Raw genomic sequence first — 18,934 nt, forward strand, 5'->3', positions numbered from 1 at the left:
TGAGCTCACCTTCAAATGTCATACTCTGTGGAAATCCTATTTAGGTACACACACACACACACACACACTGACATGACACTTTGTCTAGTTAATACAAAAATACACTATTTACACACAAACACAAACAGCTCAACCAAGAGACATGGGAGACATGACGTGATTACACACATGGGCCTCACATTTCTATGTGAAAGCAATCGTTCCACACACACACACACACACACACACACACACACACGCACACACACACACACAGACCTGGGAAGGAGTGGCATGGAGGTCTGAAACAATAGGAAGAACAGACGTAGAGCTTAATGGGAAGACAAGAAGCTTACAGTGTGTGTGATCATGGATCATTTAGTGAGCACCACAAACAAACTGGAGCTAATTAGAGAAGCGTCATGAGAACAGGAGAAAGGTAGAAGCTGATATGAGTTTATGTTTTCACATACAGTCGTGTTGAGGTGAACCTACAGTTAAAGGGGACTCACGTCTATTTGCATCCACACTCATTTGAATGAGGACTCATGACTGGTTCTGGTCCACGTCAGTCCCTCTTCTGCTCACACTACATTCACCGGCCACTTTATTAGGTACACCTGTCCAACTGCTCGTTAACGCAAATTTCTAATCAGCCAATCACATGGCAGAAACTCAATGCATTTAGGCATGTAGACATGGTCAAGACGATCTGCTGCAGTTCAAACCGAGCATCAGAATGGGGAAGAAAGGTGATTTAGGTGACTTTGAACGTGGCATGGTTGTTGGTGCCAGACGGGCTGGTCTGAGTATTTCAGAAACTGCTGATCTACTGGGATTTTCACGCACAACCATCTCTAGGGTTTACAGCAGGGATGCCAGGGTTTTGGCCCGCGGGTGATAAGGGGAGAATTTTTTTTATTATTATTATTTTATCTATTTAAAAAAAAAATATATATATATACCGTAAATCCTCTAATACTGGCCTGTATTCTATTACCGGCCAGTCACATTGGCCAGGGCAAGTGTCGACAGGCAGCGTTATTTCATTCATTCAGTCAGGTTCGCATCGTGAAGATTTTGGCTGAGTTCTATATTAAAGGATTTACGGTATGGCCTGCAATACATTCGACTCATGGCGAGTGTGGAGAGACGGTGCGCCGCTGCCTCCCGCAAGCTCTCGAAAATCTTTTAAACTGAATGTTGTCCATGTAAAATAAAGACAGATTCAGCAACTGCATAGCTTATTTCTCGCATAAAATGTTTTCAGAAACACCTTTCGGTGAACTATTGTCGTAAAATAAGAGAAAGTTTCCAAACGAGGCGCCATGTTGGTCGGTTTGAAATCCGGGAGCAGACAGGACAGCTGTGAAAGCGATCGTCCAATCAGGTGCCGCCATGTAGTGTGCACGTGATTGTATGAAGGAGAGCGCCTGTCAATCATCCTCCTTTGTAATGTATGTAATTTAAAAATAGTGAGGCTATTTTGGTGCCAATGCAATTTTTTTTTTGATGTGTAGGCCTTCATGAATAATTTCAAATAGCCTACCTATCCATGTGTTGAGTCAATGTTTGGCCTTTTCAGTCCGAAAGTGTAATCGGAGGTCTCACTTGAAAAAAATCTGGCCCCCTGTCCAATTTCACCCTGGCATCCCTGGTTTACAGAGAATGGTCTGAAAAAGAGAAAATATCCAGTGAGCGGCAGTTCTGTGGGTGCAAATGCCTTGTTGATGCCAGAGGTCAGAGGAGAATGGCCAGACTGGTTCGAGCTGATAGAAAGGCAACAGTAACTCAAATAACCACTCGTTACAACCGAGGTATGCAGAAGAGCATCTCTGAATGCACAACACGTCGAACCTTGAGGCAGACGGGCTACAGCTGCAGAAGACCACACCGGGTGCCACTCCTGTCAGCTAAGAACAGGAAACTGAGGCTACAATTCGCATAGAAGATTGGAAAAACGTTGCCTGGTCTGATGAGTCTCGATTTCTGCTGCGACATTCGGATGGTAGGGTCAGAATTTGGCGTCAACAACATGAAAGCATGGATTCATCCTGCCTTGTATCAACGGTTCAGGCTGGTGGTGGTGGTGTAATGGTGTGGGGGATATTTTTTTGGCACACTTTGGGCCAATTAGTACCAATTGAGCATCATGTCAACGCCACAGCCTACCTGAGTATTGTTGCTGACCATGTCCATCCCTTTATGACCACAGTGTACCCATCTTCTGATGGCTACTTCCAGCAGGATAACGCACCATGTTATAAAGCGTGAATCATCTCAGACTGGTTTCTTGAACATGACAATGAGTTCACTGTACTCAAATGGCCTCCACAGTCACCAGATCTCAATCCAATAGAGCACCTTTGGGATGTGGTGGAATGGGAGATTCGCATCATGGATGTGCAGCCGACAAATCTGCAGCAACTGCGTGATGCTATCATGTCAATATGGACCAAACTCTCTGAGGAATGTTTCCAGTACCTTGTTGAATCTATGCCACGAAGGATTAAGGCAGTTCTGAAGGCAAAAGGGGGTCCAACCTGTTACTAGCAAGGTGTACCTAATAAAGTGGCCGGTGAGTGTATATTTATTCCCTTCTTCCCTTTGCTGGACAACGACATGGTTCATATTTGTTGCTGAATAGAGCCTGAACGCATCACGTAACTCAATTGTGAGGGGTTGTTAGCTGTTAGCTCTACTGTTCAGCCAATCAGGACTGCTCTCCCCACCAGTACCCCACCTGACGAGTTCCACACTGCTGTCGTTGTGGGTTGGCAGCTAGAAAGCTTTCAGGTTGATCTTCAGATTGTACATGTTGACTGAATATCGGCCCATAACGACCACCGGCTGATCCGACGGGACATCCCGGTGTCAGGGGGCGAAGCCAAAATTGTTCCATCCACCATAACACTGCCCTGTTGCACTCTCACATATATTTCTATACAGTAATATGCCACATGTGGTACTCGTTGGTGCCTGACCACACCGCCACGGAGATCACAAGATCACGAGATCATGGAGAGAACATGATGAAGTGGTAAATACATCTCAGAGAACACAGATATGTGTTCAATGTGTTCAATGTGCAGAGTGTTTCAAACATCCACAGAAACTTTGCTGAAAAGCACATCAGATATTAAAGCCTTGGGGGTTTAGAAATGAAATGAATGTATCTATTGAGGGGAATCAGTACCACATGCACATTTAAAGAGGTTACTTCCCCCAACGAAAGACACAGACGAGCAGGAAGAGTAAATTATGCCTGCGTGTGTGTCGACTCAGCAGAGATGACATTACATGAGAGAAGTTGATCCACAGGAGAATACACATATGAAAACAATACAGATACATGAGTGAGAGCCTTGGTGCGTTCCATTTTTATCTTTTGAATTGTCACCTGGCCCCAACATTTTTTTCCTTAACACAAATAAAGACATTTACACCTACATTGGTGCCTAAAAATTTTCAATTTCAATCTTTCACCATACTCCATGTGGGAAAACAACTAAACGTGTCATCATGTCGGCGGATAAAAATGTCCTCATGATATGGGCACATGACTTCTCTTCCTATCGGGGTATACGGGTCCATTAAATCATCACTAACTGATCTCAGATCTTACTTCAGGTCAACTGCTTCTTGGGCCAGGGTTCAGAAAAATTGCTGTGGACTGCCAGGAAACTATCAGCACCAGGTACAACCAGTGATCCTTTTTGTATGTATGATCAACGTTGCATGTTAGGTCAGGTACAGGTCTGTGTAGGGAGGAGGTCCAGGAGCATGGTTGGCTCAAACAAACACTGGACTTTCGCCCAGGAGACCGCTGTTCCCTTTCCCATGGTAAAAACGTCTTATTTGAGATTGCGTATGCCAGTAAACTTAAGTAACATAGTAGTTTCCCACAAAATGTGAAAATGCAGTTTCGTTGTCGGGAATGGGAAAGTAATTTTGAGGGCACCACAATTTAGTTTTTCATGGTTGATACATGAACATTGAGGTCTGCATTCGACTCATCTTAAAAGTTTGGAGCAGTCGGCTGACATAAAGCCCTCCAGGAACTTGGTGTTCAGGGTCTGGCTCAAGGACACTTCTACATGTGGACACAGGGAGCTCGGAATCGAATCAGCAACCTTGTGCTTAAAGGACAACATGCACTACCCAGTGAGCCATGGCCGCCCCACAGGGACCCGGGAGTGATAAAAAAATGGTTCAAAAATAGCGTACAGTGTGGCTGATAGGGGACCTTCAACATACTGGAAGACATATTCCAGTGGGTTCGTAGAAACGTTTTTAAAATCAAAATGCAAGATGATTTTGGAAAAATAAATGACTATACAAGGGTTGCTGACAGGTAAACACACACACACACACACACTTTCCTTGCTGACGCCTGTCAAATCTATACATCTGCACTCCTGGGTACAAAGAAAAATGAAAAAGAAAATACAGGCCATATCAGTTTTGACTGATTTAATGTTATCTACATTGATCACATGTAAAACTGAGGTCAAACATATCTAGAAAAAATTAATAGCTTAAGGCAGCATTTAATAGTTCCCTTCTATTGTGTATATGAAAGCATTGTACAATCCATATTCATTGTGTGAAATCATGTTAGCTGCCATGTTGATGCCAGAGGATAAACTGCATCGTCGGCTGCCTTTAAAAGTCAGCAGTTTTTTTCTTATTTGTTCAGGGACGCAGAAGAATTGCCTACTAAACCGCTTTTACTTTTAGAAACTGAAGCTTGCTAAACGGTCCCTTTGGATCACGTCAGGCGAGTTAAACAGTGGAATATTGCAACAATTTCCAACACAGCAGGCTCAAGCAATCATGTTGTAGATCACCAGATGCATGAAAATCTACAGTAAATGTCCAACATGTTTCTCCTATCTGCCTTTAAATGCCTGAGACTCTTTTTTCTTTGTGTTCTTGCATGTGCATCTCACTGGTGTGAGTGCTAATTATGTGAAGCACTATTTGGATCAAAATCTGATTAAAGTTGTGCAAGACTATCGTTTTGATTGTAGCTTATTTAGTCATGCATATTTCATGTTCCTGAGAAGTACTAAATATTTGAATATTTGGGCTTCAAACTGTAAATGAACCGGCTTCACCAATTTAGCATTGTACTCCCAGAACATTGTCAGACTCACAATGGAAAATATTAGTAAGTAAAAAAAATCAGCAATATTATCATTTTTTCATTCCATGCATTCTACTTCCTTGTAAAAACTTAATTTACCCACAATGCAACTCGAATGCCAGTCTGTAGTATTTACTGTGACCCTTGACCTTTAGCCCCTGCAGCAGAGAAGAGCAGCAGGCTACAGACGTCTGGTCAGTCTTTCTAACATGTTCACATTTGTGGTCTTCAGCCCCAAACAACAATGACTCAAGTGACATCACATGAGGACAGTTATCACATATTTTCCTCTGAAGCCACAAAAAAGACCCATCATTTCTTTTCCCCACATGTCCAGTCACACTTTAAACAGACTTACATAAAATGACATGAGGTCCCCTTTAAAGTTTAAGACTAATAACTATTTAAAACAGAATAAATTAGCATACAGAAATATTTTCCCTAATAAGGCCCACATGTAAGTAGATATATTTGTGAAAAATGGGTAAAATAATGGAAGGTAATGTCTTTAACCAGGGATGTGACAGGTTGCATCTGCTGATGTCATCTTTCCCAGAGGCCTCATGGGATGCGGGCAGCAGCCAGTCAAGTGGTGCCAATGTGGGGGCGAAGATGAAGCATTAAGGGAGGGAATACATTGAGATTGAGGGAATAGAAATCCCCATTTTTCCCTGTGAAACATCTGTTGAGTCAGACTAAGTAATCCCAGACGTCAGACCACACGGAGGAGCAACAACTGTGGAGTGAAAGCAAACACGCTGATGAAGCCGACAGTCATCTCCTCCGTCCTCCCAGCCCAAACAGCCCTCCCACCCCTCCTCCGTCAAACCATATTTCTAAACAAACCACCGCTTATCGACAAGGCACACAAAAAAATGATATGTACACAAACAAATGCAAAACAGGGAGCCGGCGCTTGCAGAATAATAGCAGACAGACGAGAGAGAGAGAGAGCGTGGAATAGGAAGCTGTTTTCATTGATTGTTCCACGGCTTCGTTAATGAGTCCATAAAAGTGGCTGCAAGTGTTTTTACAGCGAGGCTGCAGGGGAAGAACTGACATGCTGCTTTTGTCATCAGGGACACATGAAGTGCTGAGAGGGACATAAAGCACTCGACAAATCGAACGCTGCTCATTTAGAAGCAAAGTGGATTGCATCTGAAACTTCTTCACAATCGACACCAACAGGTAACACCACCATCAAACTCATCAGCACCGCATGACACCGTCTGATGCTGGCGTTCACTATGTGACCCCCCATGTTAGCGTCGCATTGTTTATTGCAAACTGCCTTTGAGACGCTGCATTGGAGAGTTCCATCAAACTGTTCACATTAGCAACAGTTGCCAGCCCCGTCTCCACAGTAGAAGGTCTGGCTCAGTATATCACATCTCCCGGATCGGGGAAAAAATGCTCTGGCTTGTTTGTATTCAACCAATCACAATGGTCGTGGGCGGTGCTAAGCTTCAGAAGCTGCTGTGGTGCGGCAGCAAAATAGTGTCGGGAGGAAACTTGTTTGGATGGAACGTCGAGCCCCATCATTAACATGTCTGATTACCCACAAAAGAAAACTCTGCATAAAACCTTAAAACATGTATGTGGACTGTGTGACGAGACGTTTATTTAAACAAAAGAAAAACTCCTCCAGAGCTCACTGCACTGATTAAAAACACAGACGGTTTGCTAGCTGTTTGTAGCTCTAAACCGATAAGCTGGTGTGAAGTGGAACGGATCGGTACGTCGGTAAAGTCCACGTCACTGGAGCATGCCGCTGCCAGAGTTAAGAGATGTGCCAAAACAACTCCGACTGATGACGGCCGTGTCAGAACACGGCTCAACATCGGGCATGAGTAGAAGTTGCTAGCTCTGAGGTTGCTGCTGCTGTTTCCCGATTGGAAAGGAGTTTGAGAACGGAGACACAGAAAGCTGAAGGGGAGGAGTCAAGTCTGACTTCCTTCCTCCGGGTGTTGATCCCGAGCCTTCACTTCCTGTTATCTAGACTAGCAACAGTCAATATTCCTGTTAACTATGCAGTTTTAATTTGATAGACTATGCAGTGTTAACTGCATATCAAATAAAAACTAAACTCCTGTTATTATCTTGTTCTTCACCACTATTTTGAAAAAAAAAGGGAATAACAGGCGAACTAGCTTTAAAAGTGACACGTTTCCTCTTTTTGAATATATGCTGTGCGACGAATCAAATTCATGTCGAGGTGAAGAGAGGTTTGTGTGGACTTCAAAAAGTGACCGATAAATATTTAAAGAAACGTGAAATGAACTTGAAAGCTGGGCCAAGACAGCCCACCGAGGGGAAACACTGGGAAGTTTATTATTCGTCCTCAAGGAGGAAATCTTTTCCCACAGTAGGTGCTGACAAAGCACGAACAAGTGAGAAAACAAATGACAAATAATACAAAAGGACAGCGACATGGATTAACACTCCTTGTAATTTAAGACGAGGTTACATAATTAAAGCTTGTACAACGCTCTTGCTAAAAGGAGCCTTTCTGTGCACGTGTACCTGCATCCAGGAGGAAGGGGGGGGGGGGGGGGGGGCTGCTGGATCATCTGGGTTGTGACTGTGAATGCCTTGTGGATCAGGGAGGAGGGGACACAATGGGATACATTTGGTAGAAGGAATGCCACCAGGGGGGCGACTCCTCTGGTTGTAAACAGAAGTCTGATTGCATGGAAGTTGATGAGAGAATGACCCTGCTTCTCACTTGTTATCTCAGTAAACATTGGAAAGTTTTTGGTCTTAATCTCTAGTTTCAAGCTTTGCATTGACATAATATTTATGTATCGTATTTATGTGATCGTCTGGACTGTGGGGAGTTCCGAGGTTATTGTGGGTTTTTTGGCCAAATGTCTGTTGTTGGAGTGTTCCTTTGAGGATAAATCGGACCTTCTGAGTGTTTTTGTTTCTGTTGAATTTATTGTCATATTATAGTATGAGTAAAAAGGGGATTTGCCATTTACTTTTGGAGGTTGAATCATTTAGCTGTCAGTCGGCAATGCCCATTCGCAGCACACATCAAGTCCCCCCGTTCCCTTAGATTAGCGTTACCTGTTTTGGAGTTTAGAATAGAAGGGGGATTGTTACAATCCCCCAGGCAGTGTCTTCTCGTCTCCCTCCATCATGTTTCAAAGCCAATGATGCACTGGGTCAAAGGGCACCATAGAAAATGAAGGCATTATTTTTGTAAACCATTTGTGAATGGTATCGGAACCGCAATAATCTGGCACCTCTCTTGCCAAAATGTAAATGTAATGTGCAGGATTGTACTTCCTTGGATCAGTCAGGGGTTGAGGTTCAGCTTCAGTCATTAGCTGTCAGCAGAGACACATTGCTCACACATCCTCCTGTGTGTGCCGCTGCCAATAGCTTTAACGCTCCCCCTCTGCCTGTCATCAAACCCAACATCAGACTGTCAGTGTCGCTCTTTGTCCATCTATTTCTGTCTCTCATCTTGCTGTCTATGTTCATCTAAATCTAGCTCTTTTCATGTTGGTGTATGTCAAGATATGGTGTTTATGTTGAGTTATTTCGGTAGTCTTGTTTTGTGGTGTATCGTCCTGAATTCATGTTTTATTTTGTAGTCTTTTTCTGTGTTGTGTTGTTTGCTTTACTTCCTGTTTTAGTTTCCCTCTCGTTTCCCGTTTTTCACACGCGTATGATTAGTCTCGTAAGCTTTACCTGTTCCCTCGTGTTCTACCTTATCACCTCTTGTCTCCCAATCAGCCCTTGTCTAGTTAGTCTGTGTTTCCGTTGTTTCATTGCTAGTCATCTGTTATTGTTGGCTTCACAACATCATTTTGTATTTTCCTGTTAAGTTTGGGTTTTTCTTTCACCACCTGTATGTTAATACATACATACAATCATTTATTATAATTCTCATGTTCTTGTTTTTGGTCCGTTTCTGCTCTTGTAGTCTACCTTAGATTTATACCTGTGTAACTGCAAACCTTTATTTAATTAAACCTTTTATTTGTCTGTTTTTGGGTCCTGAACTAATTTCTCGTGTATTTGTATTTTTGTATTCTCCTCAGGCAGCACCGTCCAATTCTGAAAAGTGAGATGGTGACGACCAAAAAATAAATTAATGCCGCACCGTAGTCCACAATCCACATCGAGGTGACTACGCCCATTTCGTATATACAGTCTATAGGGATCCCCAGGCAACGTTCTCTGGACTAATCGGCTAGAACCATACTATCTGCCACACAGACATTCAGTGTGTCTCTGCCTCCATGTCCAGTCTCGTTGTGTCAGCCAACTAAAACACAATCATTATAAATCTGGCCTCATCTCACTGACCTCCGCTGTTTATTTCTGTCTCTTTTATTGTGAAGCAACAGGGAAGTTACCATCCAATGAAGTGCTGACCTTTACCACGTTACCAATGTTTTTATGAGCCACATGAGACCATGTCGTCTTTGCTTAATACAGTGACGCCCACAAATAGACGGCAGAATGAACACCATCATTAACTGCTTCTTGCAACCACAGCTTCTGTGTGGCGTCGATACCCACCGCTGACTGGTTTGAGGAAAACAAACATGGCTTCCCTCCCAAACGGACACTTGCTATGAAAAAAAAAAGTATCCCTGCGATTTCAAATGCAGTAGGCCAAAAGTACCAGGATGTCCTGCTGTATCCAGATGCAGTTTACAGTATGCAAGCCAGCATCCGGCTATTCAGACTCAACCCTCAGCGCAGCAGAACATACGTCACATGATCTGAGCCGCAGAGAAAGAACAGCATGGTGACAGCCCATTGACAAATGGAATACACAAGCAAGAGGGTCAAAGTTCAACGTGCAATGATGTCCTAATTGTATTCAACAGTACGGCAGCTGCTGTATGTACTGACAGTGAACAGCCACAATGTCAAACTGAATTAGTTCTGACAACAATGTGCAGATGAAACTTGCATTCTTTTTGGAAAATTGGCATCTATTGTAGTCCACCACCATGTAGTGATATAATGATAAACCCTTATTATTTATCATATGATGAATACTTAACACCATGGCAACAGTGATACCAAATACAGGGGAATGAACACCTGCCATGTTAACCATAATGGCATAAAATTGCATGCAATTAATCAGTATAGCTCTTCTATGCATCTTTAATAGGTTTGGACAACAGTGGAGCACAGAGCTAAGAGACTTGTTAGAGGGATAAACACATTGTTGGTTGAAGTCTCTTCAGCGGATCTCATGGCTGATCATAAAAACTCAGAATAAGATCAAATGCCACCAGCTTTATACGTTAATGAAGCTTAAGCAGGCTAAATTATGCAAAATAGCTTTCTAGCCCCCACAGTGTTTCCAATTAAATTATAGGTCATGTATTATTAAAACGCACTACATGTCAGCAGTCACCACACATGTCCTGAAATACACCAACACACATTATTTCGGAAGTTGAAGACATACCGAGTCTTAAAGCAATTCAAACTGGGTGAGAATAGAAGAAAAGAATTGTAATTGTTTCTGCAGCAGTATCTCTCACTTTAATAATTAACAGAAACAAGTGTGAATTCTTGGAAACAAGCAGGGACATACTAATTACAACACTGGCTTCAGAAATCTGAGACTCCCAAAGAAGGAAATTCAGCACGTTAATTTGAATATGAAAAACAATTAATGACGTCAACTTGTTATGCCAATTATGCTTTTGGATTGAAGTACAATAGCAGAGATGAAGGAAAATAGTGAAAAATAGTGTCGTGAAATTCTGTTTTGTTTTTTGGAACTGTATCAATTCTCCAAAACACGATCAATTTTAAGGTCACAGTCTGCATGAAAATATTATAATGTATGTATTATTATTTGCCTCTCAAAGTAGTGCTTCTGTTGGATGGGACTGTGATGAACACAAATCCAACTGTTCTGACTGCATTAAAGTCGTTTTCTTTAAACTCAGTTTCCTAAAATGCAATATATGGCCTCGCTTACAGCATTGCAATGAACTGAATGGTAACGCCACTATCATGATGCGTATGATCATGATACATATGATCATGAAAGGTATGACTTGCTGCTTTTGCAGAAACTCTGCCTGTTTTCAGTCCAAACGCTTTAGACTCAGGATACCTCTGTAAAATGTAAAAATATAAATGTCTCTTTTCTCCGTCTGCCTTTTTCTTCTTTTTGTCTACTTCTCTCCCTTTCTTCCTCTCCACTTTGGCATTCATTTCCTTGTTGCCTCACTTGACTGGTGATTGAACGCCACCGGGTGTTCAGAGCAAATTTCATACGTGGTCGGGACTGGGTAACCAACTGGAAAATCCTTCTTCAATCTTCACCTCGTGTCTTCATTCCATTCCCGCCCTGTCTTTTCTTGCTCTCCTCCACTCACTCTTTTTTCCTGTTTCTCCTCGGCATCATTGGTCCTCTCCTTCCAGCCTCCTTCTTTTGACCCTCCATCATCCTTTTAATGAGGATACCAGCACATTTTTGTTCTACATTGCCCATTGCCTTTTGCCAAACACTCATATGCATCCCTGCTACACACAAACTGATATTCATTTGAATAATAATACCGTTTCATCATTTTCTGCCATTGGTATGTAATTGTAACATGCATATTTTCATTCATTAAACGTTGCTTAACACGACCATGTTTTAAAGCTGTGATTTGTAAGGGTTTAGCAACCTCATATTTCCTCTCTTATCTGTATTCTGCTGATTTTTACTCGTTCTGCTGCCCTGCAGGGATCAATAAAGTTTTCATCTTATCTTTTTTGCACCCTCCAGCTCTCCACTCCACTCTTATGTCTCCTCTCTCTCTCTCTCTCTTTACACCTTTAAACACACCCTGCAACTTCTCCCCTCTTATTTACTCTTCTCCTTCCTCACATGGCTCTTCATAACTTCCTTATCTAATTCCTCATCGCAGATTTTTTTATTATTTCGTTTAATTTTTTTCACCTCTTTTCCTCATGGCCTATGTGTCTTATCTATCGTTCACTTCCTTCATCAATCTTCTCATTCACTTTTCCATCCTTTTCTCTAACTTTTACTTTTTCCTACGTGCCTTTGCTCGGCTCACAATTTCCTCCTGCTCTCTTCCCATAAACACCTCTTTCCCTCCCCCCCCCCCAGCGTGAGTGCTGCAGCAGCGTAACAAATCCCTGCCGAATCCCTTCGGTCTGAGTTGTTGTTCCAATGAGCTCAGATCAGCAAAGGCAGCCTGCAGACACACTGCTGCCATTTCACTGACGCTCAATGACAGCTATTACAGTGATGTGTGTATGTGTGTGTGTGTGTGTATGTGTGTGTGTGTGTGTGTGTGTGTGTGGATGGGAAAGTTGCACATGTAAGTGTGTATCTATAGCAAATAGTATTATGCAGATCTGAATGTGTGTGTGTAGAGGACGTTGACTAAATTAAAACTTTTTCATACAAAATGGAGACTGAATCAAGACAACAGAGCATTCTTTATGGTAATTAGTCGGGGAGCCAAAGTCTCAAAAATGGGTTGAACCTGACATGGTGTGCCATACTTTTTATTTGTGTTTTTTCTGTTAACTTTGACCCTAAGAACCAATAATTGGAGGGTCTGCTCTGCAAAAAAAAGCCCATTTCAGTGTATATTTTTCATCAGAAAAATGTTTTCCTCCGTGGGTTGGGTAGGCTGTCAATAAATGCATTCCAGATACACAGACCACATGTGCTGACAACATCCATAGAAAAAACCCTCTGAGACCCATTGTGGCGTATACGCTACAAAAGATAATGTTGTCTTTAGAGCGTCATAACTCCGTAATGGTTTGCGCTAGAAACATGCATTTTTTTCCTCTTAAACTAGAGAAAAGGGGCTAAACAACGGTACCCTGCTTGCCCATGTGAGCGATTTATTTCTGACAACAAAACGAATGCGTAAAGTTGTAAAGATGTGACTAGATGTGTCCTTGTTTCCGTGGCGCATTTCTCAGTTTTGTTTATGTATATCGATCATTATTTTCATCCGCCATCTTGCTAGTGACGTATGGAGTCACGTTTATGCATCGGACATTCGTATTGGCTCCCGTAGCGGCTATTACAGCCAATCGGAAAGCCTGATTTACGCTTGGCCGTGAGTCGTTGTGTTTGCTCAAACGGGAGACACGGAGGAGGTCAAAGCAGAGAAAAGGACGGTCAAAAAGTTACTGTAGTGATAGAGAAAGTTAAATGCATAAATGGTACAGAAGAAGTACACTTTATACACACATATTTAGGGCAGGGAGAGGAAAGGACCATTGCTGGCAAAAAAAAAAACGCCCATGGACACTACTCAAAAGAATATCCATATTTCATAGACAAGCTTCAAATAACTGATAGAACAATCCAAACAAGTGTGTTAAACTTTCTATGTTGAGCTTTTCTTTCGTTAATGGTTTGCAGTGCTTTTTTTAATAAAATGAGTAAAAATTTAAGGTGCGTTTTTATTTATTTTTAATTTATAGGCTAAAATCCCCTATTATAGTGTATATAAGTATTTAATGATACACCCAGTTAGCTGTGGTTGTGCTGATTCTGGGGATGTGTATAACTTGATGATACTCTAAAAAATGACAATTTTATAGGGCAATACACAAAAGTATGACAAGACGGAAAGTTCTCTATGTTGGTCTCAGAGGGTTAAAACACATTTCTACATGATTTTGCATGAATTTCATGCAAACATTTTTTGGGTGTTTTCACACTTTTTTATATGCCTTTATTTTCACCAAACAGTATACTCATTCCACAGAAAATGGATCTGTGGAGATTTCACTACTAGTTGGCGATCAACAGGCTCAGAACCTCAATAGAATTCTAGGCTACTCTCAAAATTCCGAAAGACATGCTGGATATTTACACTGCTGGATTTTTACACCAGATATTTCACATGGTTGTTAATGTCCACATTATTAAGCATCATGGCCTAGGCATCTTTTTAATTTCAACATAACCCTGTTATCCCAATGGAAATGTGTCACGCAGGAAATAAAATACAGCAAAATGACTTTTATTATTTTATTGCCTCAGGTGACAACTATTACAATTTCAACGGAGAAAAATCATTGAACATAACTTAATTAACTATGTGCCGGTCCCTGTGAGGTGGGATAATCAGGAGAGAGGCACACTGCAGATACTGCTCTGGGGACAGACCTTCACCCTCACCACCTGAGGAGACAGCAAACAAGTCCGGCAGGGTGGTCTTGTTTGCCGTCTCCCCTCCCCCTCTCTTTCTAACACACATGTGTGCATGCGGCCTGTCTTCAAGCTCAAGTTCAATCCTTGGACATCTGTTGGGGTCGCCAGTGCAGAGACATGCAATGCCACACTTCACATTGGCTCTTGCACAGGAGCATCCTCTGGCGCGTATGCTTTTCTTGCAGCGGCAGTATTTGCTGTCCTTGAGTTCAGAAGGTTTTGCCTCTTTCAGCATCATGGTTGCCACCAATTGGCCATTGACAAGTTGTCTCCCAAAATCAGTGGCAGCTGGGTTGGTTGGCTGAACCATGTGTGCCCGCTTACACACAGCCAACTGATGCAGGGCTCGGCGAAGGTGTAATAGGAAGGCATCTTCAGTTGCTGGAAGGCAACACATGCCTCCTTTGATGCTCTCAAAAAGATGGGCTCGCAGTGCATCTAGAGTACCACCAAAGTCACTCCTGTCATGGAGTGACACTATGGGCCCTAGTTTCGTAGACCAGGCGCAGTCAGCACTCAGCGCACCTGTGCCACGCCGACGGGGTGTGTCCGCCTGGACTTTGCAAGTTTCGTGCACCGCGCAGGCTCGCGCAGGCACACCCCACCCGCGCAAGTGGGAAAGAGGGAGGAGAAGAAGGCGTGAGTGGGAGACGAGGAGGAGACGAGGCGTGGACTGGGATTAATACAGCCGATTCAGATCTTCACCAATCAAATGAGCTCCTCTCTTCACCTTTAATGCTTTAGGGGAGGTTCAGTGCAAGTTCCGTCACTTGACAACCCGATGACAGAAGCAGCGCCGCCGCTCCCACCACGCGCATCACGCGCTGTGCGTGCGTATCATAATAATAACAATGCCGATATTATAAAAAACAGGAGAGAGAGAGGGAGATGTTTTGGTCCGAGAGGCTGAGTTTCCGTTACGCGTGCAATCCGCCTTTGATCTGACATCAGATGTGACGGGACAATCTATATAGATATAAATTCACGTGTTGATTCAATTAGTTGCATTAAATAGTGTTTGTTGTGATTATTTATTGCATTTAAATGTGCCTGGAACTGTGGAAACCTGCCTGTGAGGTCTCGGTGACGTGTGCGCATTGCGCGCCGGTCAGCCAAACTTCCACTCCGCCAGCTGTAATTCGCCTTGAATGAATGGACTTTATTTACGCCTTGCGCCGAGTGTAGACCAGGTTGGAGCTGGCGGGCTTTCGGCGCAGTCTCGGCGAGGCTTTTTAACCACGAAACTTCCGCTACGCCAAGCTGAATCTGTGACGCCTCCCCCTGCTGCGCCGCCACACCCATCTTGGCGCAGGCGATCCACCAAACTGCCAAACTGACCGTGCCCAAGGCTGCGCGGGACGAAACTTGCATTACGCCGGCTCCACCACCCTGCGCAGCCCTGCGCTGCGCCACGAAACTAGGGCCCCATGTATCACGTGCTGCTGTTATTACCTCTTCCTGAACATCCAGGCTTTCCTCAGGGTCACCGTATCTGCACAGCGGCAGAAGGTCTGTTTAATTGCAGCTGTATAGGCCCACCTTTTTCCTCTTCTGTACCGGATGTGATTGTGTCGGTAAGTATGTAGTGCTGAGGAGAAGGGATGTCAGATCTGAAGCTGCAACATCATACTTCCCCGCCAGAGCTTCTGGGATGGCATGAACAGGTAGGAAGATATCCATCGTCTTCACCTACAGCTCCTGCAGCCCATCCTTGTGTGTGTGTGATGTAATACATGCACATCATGATCATCATGAGTATGCAATGTGAGCAAACATCTTGGTATCTGCCTCCTCATGTTTCTCACAGGAACATTCTGGGAGCTCAACTTGACAATCCACTGACAAGAGGACAGTGGGACCAGGATCACAAAGGGATTCCACCAAGTGTGTATCCTGCAGGAAGTGACTTGTTCTGAGCTGCCCATGCTTCTCCCATGTAGTTCAACAGATTAGCTTTATTCAGTGGATTGTGATGAAGCCTTTCTATTCAGGTATAGGGAGAGTATCATGTGGCTTGTACTCCTTCATTTGGTTGGGACAGGTTTTCATCCTCTTCTCTCGTTCACCTTTCAGACTTTCAGCAGGGGAGTCATCATATCCATTACCAACACAGTGGATGCAGTCACACTTGTCTGGGAGGATTCCAAGGAACTGCCTCAGGTACTTTCCTTGCAGTTCAAGGAGGTTTCTGCTCCCAAGATATTGGGAACATTGAATGAACGCCATGGCATCTACTACCATTACAACAGGCTTGTCAGAAGGTTTGTCCACTTCCCCATGAGCTGCCAAGGGCTGTCTTGATTGCAGCCAGGTAGTCTGTCTTGTTTCCTTTACGCATTGCATAACTTTGGTCAAGGGACGGATCTGGCTCAAACAGTGAGGCTGGGCAACTTGTCCATTTATGGTCAAACACTTCCACCTTCCTGTCTTTCTCTAAGTCCTGAACAAAGTACAGGTTCCGCTCATCTGCATTCTCCTCCTCATAGACTCACATACCATATATAAGATTCTGAGCATTTACCCCATCATTCCCGTGAGGAGTTATGGTTGTTTAAATAAACCACCCAAATTAGCGAAAACGGCTAAAGCTAGCTAAGTAAACGAGTAGATGTAATGAATGCTGATGCTACAGGGATATTTTTGGGATGAGGATTCAACAGAAATATACTTGTTTGAAGACTGGTGTGGTCCTTACAGTTAATTACCATGACAATATCCATATTACCATTCTTTTCCCAAAATGCTGGGGCAGACCAACCAGTATTCACTAATGTCACTGTCACTTCTGACAGATGCGCAGCTGCGAAGTCCGTTGATAACCGTTGGTTGGCTGTTCCAAACTTGTTCCAAACTCATTCAAATTACTAAGATCATGTGTGTGTGTGTGTGTGTGTGTGTGTGTGTGTGTGTGTGTGTGTGTGTGTGTAATTGTGCAACAATGTTAAATATCCAGCATGTCTTTCGGAATTTTGAGAGTAGCCTAAAATCCTATTGAGGTTCTGAGCCTCTTGATCACCAACTAGTAGTGAAATCATCACAGATCCATCGATTTTGGTTGGATTTTTTTTATATAAAAAAAAATTATGTGGAATAACTGTTTGGTGAAAAGAATGGCATATTGACTGATGTCATAACTTGGGGGAATAATTGATTGCCAGTGAAGTAAAGATGAAAATATTGGAGAAAAAAAAGTGAGAAAATGCCTAATGTGTTTGCAAAATCATGTGTTTCAAGAGTTATTTTTTCAGTGGATGTTGTCAGCATGTGTTCCTATTGTCTTCATATTTTTCTGATAAAAAATCTAAAGTGCATACACTAAAATGTGGAAAAAAAATTCTGTGATATTTCCGGCAGAGCAGACCCTCCAATTATTGGTTCTTAGGGTCAAAGTTAACAGAAAACATACATAAATAAAAAGTATGGCACACCATGTCAGGTTTAACCCATTTTATTGATCTTTTGAGATTTTGGGTCCCCGACTAAACACTGTAACTATTGAAGTCTGGCCATCACTCCCTTCTGATTGTACAGAGGTCTATGAGAAAATGACCTTACTTCTCACCTCCATTTAGATTAAAATAGACCAGAAAGCAGGGGATGCTTTAGGGGCGTGGCTACCTGCTGATTAACTGGTCGCTACCACAGTGTCCAGTCTTGGAGTTGTCCATGTCTTAGAACTTTAACTCTCTCATGGTGTAATTTCCCTTCATGAAAGTTAATTGTAACATTTGGCCGCCTAAAAGTGTCTAATTCAATGTTTGGTTGAACTTAGCTCCAACGTCAGTCTTTGTCACTTCTGGCTCCAAAAAAAACAAGATGATGGCGACCAAAAACCAATACGGCATCGGCCAAAATGCTGAACTGGAGGCTTTAAAACAGCAATCCACAGACCCCTCTCAGTGTCTCTCTCTGAGGTCATTTCCTCTCTTCCCCTGGTGAACGGTTGTTTTTTAGGGAGTTTTTATGTTATGTGTTGTATAATGGACACATTGTAAAACCCCTTGAGGCAAATTTGTGATTTGGGGGAATAAATAAAATAGAATTCAATTTATTTCTAAAAGACACAATGCATGTAACGAGCATATGCTGGCGTGCCATCACACGTGATGCTGGAGATGCTTCAAGCGTTCTAGTTTAAAGCTTCAGAGCGCTGACCGAGTTGTATTATTTGAGGCATTGGAGTGAGAGGGTGTAGATACAGTCTATGTTGCCGGCTCCATTTCTGCCTGAGCAACTCGCAAGTGAATTTCTGAAGCATGAAATTCCCTACAAAGTGTATTTAAATGCCTGCATTTATTGACAATTGATAATCTAAGATTGTTTGCTGACTTTAACTTCACATATAGACAGCAAACCTTTTGTTTGAAGGAGGAGAGGAAAACATGTGTTAACCAGAATTCAGTCACTTCATTTACTATGCTACACCTGTGTACAAAATGAATTCAAATACAGGTGAAGGAAACCACCACCACCAACAATGATCATATTTAAGTGCAGCCGCAAAGTATCAGTTACACCATCTAAAATGTGTATTTGTCTTTGTAAAACAGGAAAGCTTACAGAAAAACATCTCCAACCTATAATAAAATGGGCGTCCCAGAAGGCTGACG

Source organism: Eutrigla gurnardus, assembly GCF_963514095.1.
Source record: "Eutrigla gurnardus genome assembly, chromosome: 6".
In the NCBI taxonomy this organism is placed as follows: Eukaryota; Metazoa; Chordata; class Actinopteri; order Perciformes; family Triglidae; genus Eutrigla; species Eutrigla gurnardus.